The sequence below is a fragment of the Callospermophilus lateralis genome, unplaced genomic scaffold, assembly GCF_048772815.1.
Source record: "Callospermophilus lateralis isolate mCalLat2 unplaced genomic scaffold, mCalLat2.hap1 Scaffold_246, whole genome shotgun sequence".
Taxonomy (NCBI): Eukaryota; Metazoa; Chordata; class Mammalia; order Rodentia; family Sciuridae; genus Callospermophilus; species Callospermophilus lateralis.
Window position 1 is genome coordinate 1,488,838 of NW_027513304.1, and position 8,028 is coordinate 1,496,865.

General features: G+C 31.1%; 1 pseudogene; it reads right to left on the reverse strand.

The window, feature by feature from the left end:
• LOC143388456 (protein SIX6OS1-like) overlaps positions 1 to 7,433 on the reverse strand; it is a 28,601-nt pseudogene extending 21,168 nt beyond the window's left edge.
• Between the last annotated feature and the right edge of the window lie 595 nt (positions 7,434 to 8,028).

The window sequence follows — 8,028 nt, forward strand, 5'->3', positions numbered from 1 at the left end:
ACCATCTATCATAACAATAATTAATCAATTTAATCAGAACTTCTTTGAAAAGACAAAGCAAGATGACATTTTCATTAGTTTGATTGTTGATATGCCACTTTAAAGCCAAATACATATACAATTTTATTCCCCTTAAAATTACTTGCTTTTGATCACATGTACATGAGAACTAATCCCAAAAGACCTTAAAGTGACCTTTAAAACCTGAATTAAACACAAAAACAAATCTATGAAGCTCTCACCAGGAAAACAAAATAATAATTAAAATACAGAAACAATACTTATCTAATAAAATTATAAATAGAAATACTATTGTGGATACATGTGTAATGTCCACTCGGTAAGTGATGGAAAGGGTGCAGGCACTGAAAAAAAGTCATAGTTGAGACTGATTTATTGTATTCTTCTCAGTACAAAGATATAATAATTAAAGCATCATATTACAGAAAGGTTAATACCTAGAAATTCCATAAGAATAGTTTCACTCATTTTTAGTTGTTCAGAACATGCCAACACTGTCTTTTGAATTTCTTCATGTTCTCTTTTCTTCTCATAATATTCACGTGAAAAGGGTGTTTCTGAATATTTTAGTTGGTATTGCTTCAAAACTTCTTTATACTGACATACATAATCATGATACATTTTTCTGTTAAAAATAAATGATGTAGAATAGATCTAAAAACCTAGTAAATATCACCTGTTAAAGTCTCCTAAATTAAGTATAAAAAGCAATTCAAACATCTATTTGTCTGTATTACTCTCATTATTGTCTGTCCTTCAACTTTCTTTAACCCCAAGACACTTCTCAGCTAAACTTTTTTTATTCCTCACCTGGTTAATCTTCTTCAATTTAACTTCCACTCCTACCAGTATAATGACATTATTCTTTCCATGGTCATTAATGATCTAAATTGTCCAATCAAATGATCTATTTTTTATGTTCATCCTAACTGACATTGAAGAACTGGGTTCTTTTAGTCACACCTTTTTTTCCCCACATTTTTTATTGGTGCATTACAGTTGTACATAATGATGGGATTTGTTGTTACATATTCATTCATGCACAGGATATAATATAATTTGGCCAATATCAGTTATACCTTCTTAAATATCTATGCTCCCTGGGTTCTGACCTCTGTAACTATGCCTTTTAAATCTCCTTTAATTTTCTTTAGCTGAAACTATTACATGAAGTCACGTTCTATGTGTTAAAACTCTGGGTTCATAATCATTCATGTATACCCCACAAGTATTCTTATAAAAAAAAAAAAAATTTGAGCCGTTTGGAGGAACTCTTCTATATCAATTCAACTAATAATGGGTGACCATCTATTTAGGCACAAGTTGTAAGTGAGGCATTATTCTTACAAAAGAATATTAAGACTTCTTTTTTATTTGACCCATACGCCAAAGGAGTTGATTACTACTGCCTATGTGCCAAAACTTTGTGATGGGGTAGGGGAGAATATACTGAGGATTGAATCTAGAGCCTTGCATGTTAAGCAAGTGCTCTACCACTGAGCTACATCCCCAGGCTGCCTATGTGCCAAATCTAATCCATCCTCTGTTGTCTGTGAACTAAGAATGGTTTTTAAATTATTGAAAAAAACTCGAAATATACTCCATGACATAATAAAATTATATGAAGTTCAAATTTCGCTGTCCAATAAGGTTTTATTGGATCATATCTCATTTATTTATGTATGGCCTAAAGCCATCTTGTACCACACAGTAGAGTTGAGTTACAATACTTACTATCTGGTATTTTACAAAAAATGTTTGCCAATCCTGATCTATAACACTGAAAGTACTCAATACAGTTCTTCACTGAAAATATACCCTCAGCCTCAGTGTTAGGGACTGCACCGAGAGCCTCACTCATTGAGCTATACATCCCCAGTCCTACAGAAAATATATTCCTGAATTCTCTTTTTACCAAATTCTGGTTTCAAAAATAATATTCATAGTAAACTTTTTGAAAATATATAGTCCTTATATTCCTCAAGATTTTATTTCTTGGATCAAGAAATTTCTTAAAAGATGCTATAATGATTGTTCTCCTTAGCAGAGAATAGGAGCAAGTATTCTTAAAACTTCTGGTTTAATAAGTAATGATTGATAAGTACTGGGTCAACAAGTCTGAATTTTAAGAATGATCTAATTTTTTAATATTGCTTAACTCTGTCCCCTTTAGCAAGATAAAGCAGTTGAGCCCCAAATAAGTTCCTGTTCTTCTAAATGTATGTTTATTAATGAAGACCCCACTTATATAATAACTTAGGAAAATGGTCCAGGGAGAAGAGAAATACCATTGAAAAATTAGGCCTGGGTCACCTGTTTCATATGAGATTAGCATACCATATTCTATCTTGTTCATACTATATAGTCATATTCACTTCTAACATCTTCCATATAGAAACTTTGGCAGAACACAGCATAGCTAAGTCATGATTCAGAAATTCATTATTATCTAATTTATTCTAGCAATACTAGTCTTCATGAATGCTCAGAACAAGAATGGGAGATCAGAAATAAGTAGCTAGTGCCCCTACTTCCTCAGTACTGATTGTTGAAATGAAGGAAATTATATGCATTTATGAATATGTCAAAATGAATACCACTATTATGTATAACTTAATGCATTAATAAAAACATTAAAAACGGGGACTTTTTTGAAAGAACTTACTGAAAATATTACCACACTCCCCAATTTCCCCTTTTTGAAGACCCAGGAGAGAAATTTCTCTCAAGCCTCGGGAAAAACTTCATAACTTATCTTAAGCAAGTAAACTGCTAAGGATTAAAACCAGGGCCTTGAGCATCCTAGGAAAATGTTCAACCATTGAGTCACACCCCCAGCCTCTAATTAAATTTTTTAAATGAACACTCTGATCATATTTCTTGATCAATGCCTTGACTACTAAGAATTTCAAAGCCTAATTTCTGTACTTTTAACAAACAATATGCAGGACCACATGTAGCCTTGATTTTTTTTAAACACTGTGGTATTTTTATACAAATATCTCAAATTCTTTTGGGATTGAAGCAGGATCTATAAATGACAACCTAATAGTCTCCTTCATCTTTTCCACCTTCTGTCTACTCTTTGGATGATAGCATACTTTTGCCTTTCTCCACTTTGCTCCATATATTTTCCTGAGAAACCTCATCTACATACAAGATTTCTAATGCCATTAAGTCCCAATTTTAAACTTTAGTTCTAACCTAAGACTCATTTTTGAAAATAATGGATTATAGATTTTACATGGGTAGTTATTTTAGGAGGTTTTTTTGTTTGATATTGGGGACTGAAATCAAGGGTGCTTTACCACTGAGCTTTATCCCCAGCATTATTTATTTATTTATTTATTTATTTATTTATTTATTTTATTTATTTATTATTTCTTATTTTTGAGACAGTATCTTGCTAAGTTGCTTAGGGTCTCACTAAGTTGCTACAGCTGCCCTTGAACTTGAGATCCTCCTATCTCAACCTGCAACTTGTTAGGATTATAGGTATGCACCACAAGGCCTTCAACATATGTGTTTCTTAAATAAAATGTAAAAACTGATAAGTGTTCTCAAATCACTTCAGTTTTTAAAATTAGGTAAAATTTTAATGCCATATATATCATGTTCAAAGTCTCTAACATTGTTTTATTATATTCATTAATTACATTTAATCCCTAAGATGATGTGATTTTACATGAAGTAAAATAAATTCAGATAACTACTGGTATTTCTCCATTAGAATATAACCACTTTACTAAATTAGCAATCTGAAAAACTGAAATTTGACACAAAATGCCTTTAAAAAACCAATACCTCAAATTTTTCAAAATGTTTATTCTACAAATAATTATCCTCCTAAATGTTTGCTTACACTGTTCAGTCAAAAATACCATTAATTGAAGAACTTTGCTATAAATGCTGCTGATAGATAAATGGTTTATATCTAAGGCAATATCTCAACATATTCAAGCTTTTACAACAAATATGGAGACCTTCAAACATTCAGTCCAAGATATCACATTTACTTAAAAATAATTCCCTCACAATACACACTTTCTAAATTCTTACAAAGCATGTTCCAGTAATACTAATTTATAAAACTGATACACTTAAGTTAATATATATACTATACTTGTCTTTTTCAATGGTTTCTTGATAAATAGTAAATTGGTCCTGCATATAATCTTCATGTTTATGAAAAACATCACATGTTGGCTTCCAGCTATAGAAAAAAGTTATAGTTGTAATTAGCACTTCAGAACGATAAACAAATAAAAAAATTGGCAGAGATAATAAAAAATGAACAAAATCATTTAAAGAGAAATAAATGTGTCTTCCTAGAGAAAACAAGTTTACATCAAGAAAACATTCCCTATGCCACAATGAAATCTACTACTCTGTATAATTAATATAAACCAATTTTTAAAATAATAAATACAACAGTATAAAAAAGAAAAAAAATTGCATATCCTATCCCCATCACTATCAATATCCACACACTCATATGCTCAAATATTAATATTCATTAATTTTTACATAAAATTTGTTTTTGAGATATGATAGGGAAAGAAGGAAATATAGCATGGCTGAAACTAGGCCAAAATAGATTATCAAATCAGATAGAAAAAAATGAATATTCACCTCATATATTTTTGTTTTATTATATAACTTGAAAACTATTACCAATGCAAAAAATCTAAAATTACTATATATACCATGGCAGCTTCCATTCTAAGTATTGTTTGAATATTTCCTCTATTTTCATTTTTTTTTCCAAATTCAAAAAGTACATGTGCAAAATGAAAAAGAAAAAAAAAGTCCATATGCCCATTTGGAAGCACAGAAGAGTATACATAAGAAACTATGTTACATATTCTCAATATTAAATAACTACTATGATTTTAAAATTGTTTCAAGATTTTGCTACAATTATATATTTTAAAATTATTGAGATCATATTCACATAAAATTTATCCTCCTTTATCACTTACTGAAATTATACTTAAATATTTGTCTTAATTTCTTTTCTTTCTTTCTTTCTTTCTTTTTTGTAGTGCTGGGGATTAAACCCAGGGCCTTGTGCATTCCAGGTGAGCATTCTACCAACTGAGATATATCCCCAACCCCTTAATTTCTGATACTTAAAATATATTCCCCAAAAGGAAATTTGAAGGTCTAAGATTATACATGCATATATTCTGAGTATTTAAAATTCCATAAGAAACATAAGCTCAATGAGAAGATATTTACTATAAGCTTTTCAATGTGCATCCTTTGAGGTTTTTCTTAGATATAGATATATTATCATGCATTGGGTTCTTATTATGAATAATGATGCATAAACTGCTTTGTTCAATTTGCAGTATACTAGTATTTTCCCATGTCAAACATACACCTATGTCATGATTTTATTGGCTGCCTAGTGTTCAGTCATCTGCATATACCAAAATTCATTTAACTAGTCCCTTAATGTTGAACATTTAGAGTTACTTCCAATATTTTCCTATCATAAAAATGGTTGAAGTAGAAGTCACACAATTCAATGGCAAGAAAAGAAATAGCTTGATTAGAAATTGGACAAAAGACCTAGAGAGATATTTCTCAAAAGAAGTGTTTTATCTTGAAAAGTTTTAGGTTGGATTCCCTTATACAAACTAAGATCTTAAGCCAGAGTGTAGTTCAGTGGTTCTTGTCTATCATGTATCAAGGTAGCACTTGCTTATCATGCATAAGGCCCTGGATTTGATTCCCAGCACCACATAAACAAAAACACTAAGATCTTGAAAAGTCAAAAAATGGAAATTATTTCAGACTAATAAGACTTACATAGACTACACTAAAATTCTTTATTTATACTAACTATATCTAAGTTAGTGAAATCTCATAATTCAGCACTTAGGGCAATGGTAGAGAACATGCTTATTAGCATGTACAAGGAAGACCCTGAGTTCAACCCCCAATACCAAAACAAAACAAAACAAGCAATGGTGTCTTCAACTACAAACCTAGAAATCTTGAATAAAAAAATCAAATGGCAATTACTGAAGGTTCATTTCTTTCAAATACTCACTTACTACAGTTGTCTTTCATTTCATTACTATGTTTACAGTAATGAGCAATTTCCTCATCTGTTGTATTTATAGTTTCATGTATCTTACAAATAGTTGATTTGTTTTCTTTTATGTCTTCAAAGCATTCTAAAAGAGGAAATGTTTATTTTCTTAAAGTAGAAATTATAAATTCAAAATAAACAAATACAGTAAGAAAAACAGTTTATGTCAACTTACCTAAAAGGAGGACAGCCAGAAAGGAGAGGAAGTGAGGCTTGAGAAGGGAAGCCTCCTGTACTAAAAACTAGAAGACCACAGCCCCCCAGAAACTAAGGAGGATTTGTATTTGCAATTGAAGAATGTACACTGGGCTAGATTAGGTAACACTTAAGGTCAATTCATCTTATGATGCTATAAATTCATGCAAATGTTTACTCATTAATTGTATTAACATAAGGATTTTGTTATTGACAAATACATAATTTCTATCAATTAATTATTAAATACACCATCAACTAACTTATTTACCAATGATGTAAGATAAACTTAGTTCTTGAAAATATTAAATAATTTCATAATATTTTATTTTTTGATTGTAGAAAAAAATAACCAAATTCAATCTTTCTGTGACAATTAAGAAGTTAATAGTTATATTTTTAGAACTAAAATATTTAAAGCATTATATTTATTTAATTTGCACAGCCACTTCACTTATATTTACTAGCCAATTCACTTATTTTCAGAATTATTATTCCTGAAAATGTGGCATCAATTCTGGTTCCTAATTTTTGATGATTCCTTTAAAGAGAAACATTTCACTCAAATATTTGAAGTAACCTTGTTATTTGAGAAATATAACATTTTTTAACTGCACCTTAGGGGTCATTGCTGCTTAAAGCAAAATTCTTCACAAAATAATTAAATGCAGAATACACAAAATTACTGAAAAACAGTAGGTGAATCACAACTATTTTGCCTAGGCTAAAAAGCTCATTATTACTGGAGAGAATTAGTAGAGAATTTCCAGAATTAGTAGAGAATTTATACTAATAAATTAGTAGATAATTTCCAGAAGAGTTACAATGCCAACTACAAGTTGCCCTAAACAGGGCAATTATATATTATGCTATATGTCATAAAATTAAGACAAAAACATCTTTAACATGCAAAACTACTTACTATTAATTCTTTGAATCATTTCTTCTTTAGTACTTGTATCTTGCTCATACTGGAAAACTAAAACAATTGTATTGTGACTTTACTTCATTGTTAAAATGTCGAATAATAATACAGTTACCTATTTATTTTCATTTTATACCTACCAAATTCTAACAAAAGTCTGTCCAGACTGACAAAGAGGCTGTCATTCATCTTGGATACTATGTAAAGAAAATAAAAAATAAGTGAATATACACATGAATATAAAATGAAAATACACATGTATATTCAGTAACAACTTTTTAAATATAACATTCTCACAAAAAATGTGGATGGAGCAAGACAGAGGGTAAGAGACGTTTTCAGTCCACAGCCACCTTCCTGGTAGAGCCCTAAGAGACACTTAGGCAGCTGCTGAACGTCGTTGCATGCCTGAGACTAGGGGCAAGGGTGGGCGCCTTCGTGATTGTTTATTCCTGGTACTGCAGTAAGTCTTTGAATCTCTGGGGATCCAGACACCTAGACTTCTCAAAAGGGTGTGCCCTGTAAAATAAATATCTGAATATGTCCCTGCTTGGCGTGTGTACCCGCGCACTGAAAGTCCTTCACCAACAGCAAGGTGAAACCCAGAAAAGTGGTGCAGGTTTACATTTACCAATTTGCCTCCCAATATTTAAAAAAAAAAATTCACACTAGAGCCAACTCACTGTACAGAACACGCCAGAGGTGGGGTTCGCAGCTCTGGCTCCCCGTAGACCCGAGGGGCGGCTCGCGGCTATCAGTCCAGACTTGCGGCGGGAATTTGCTG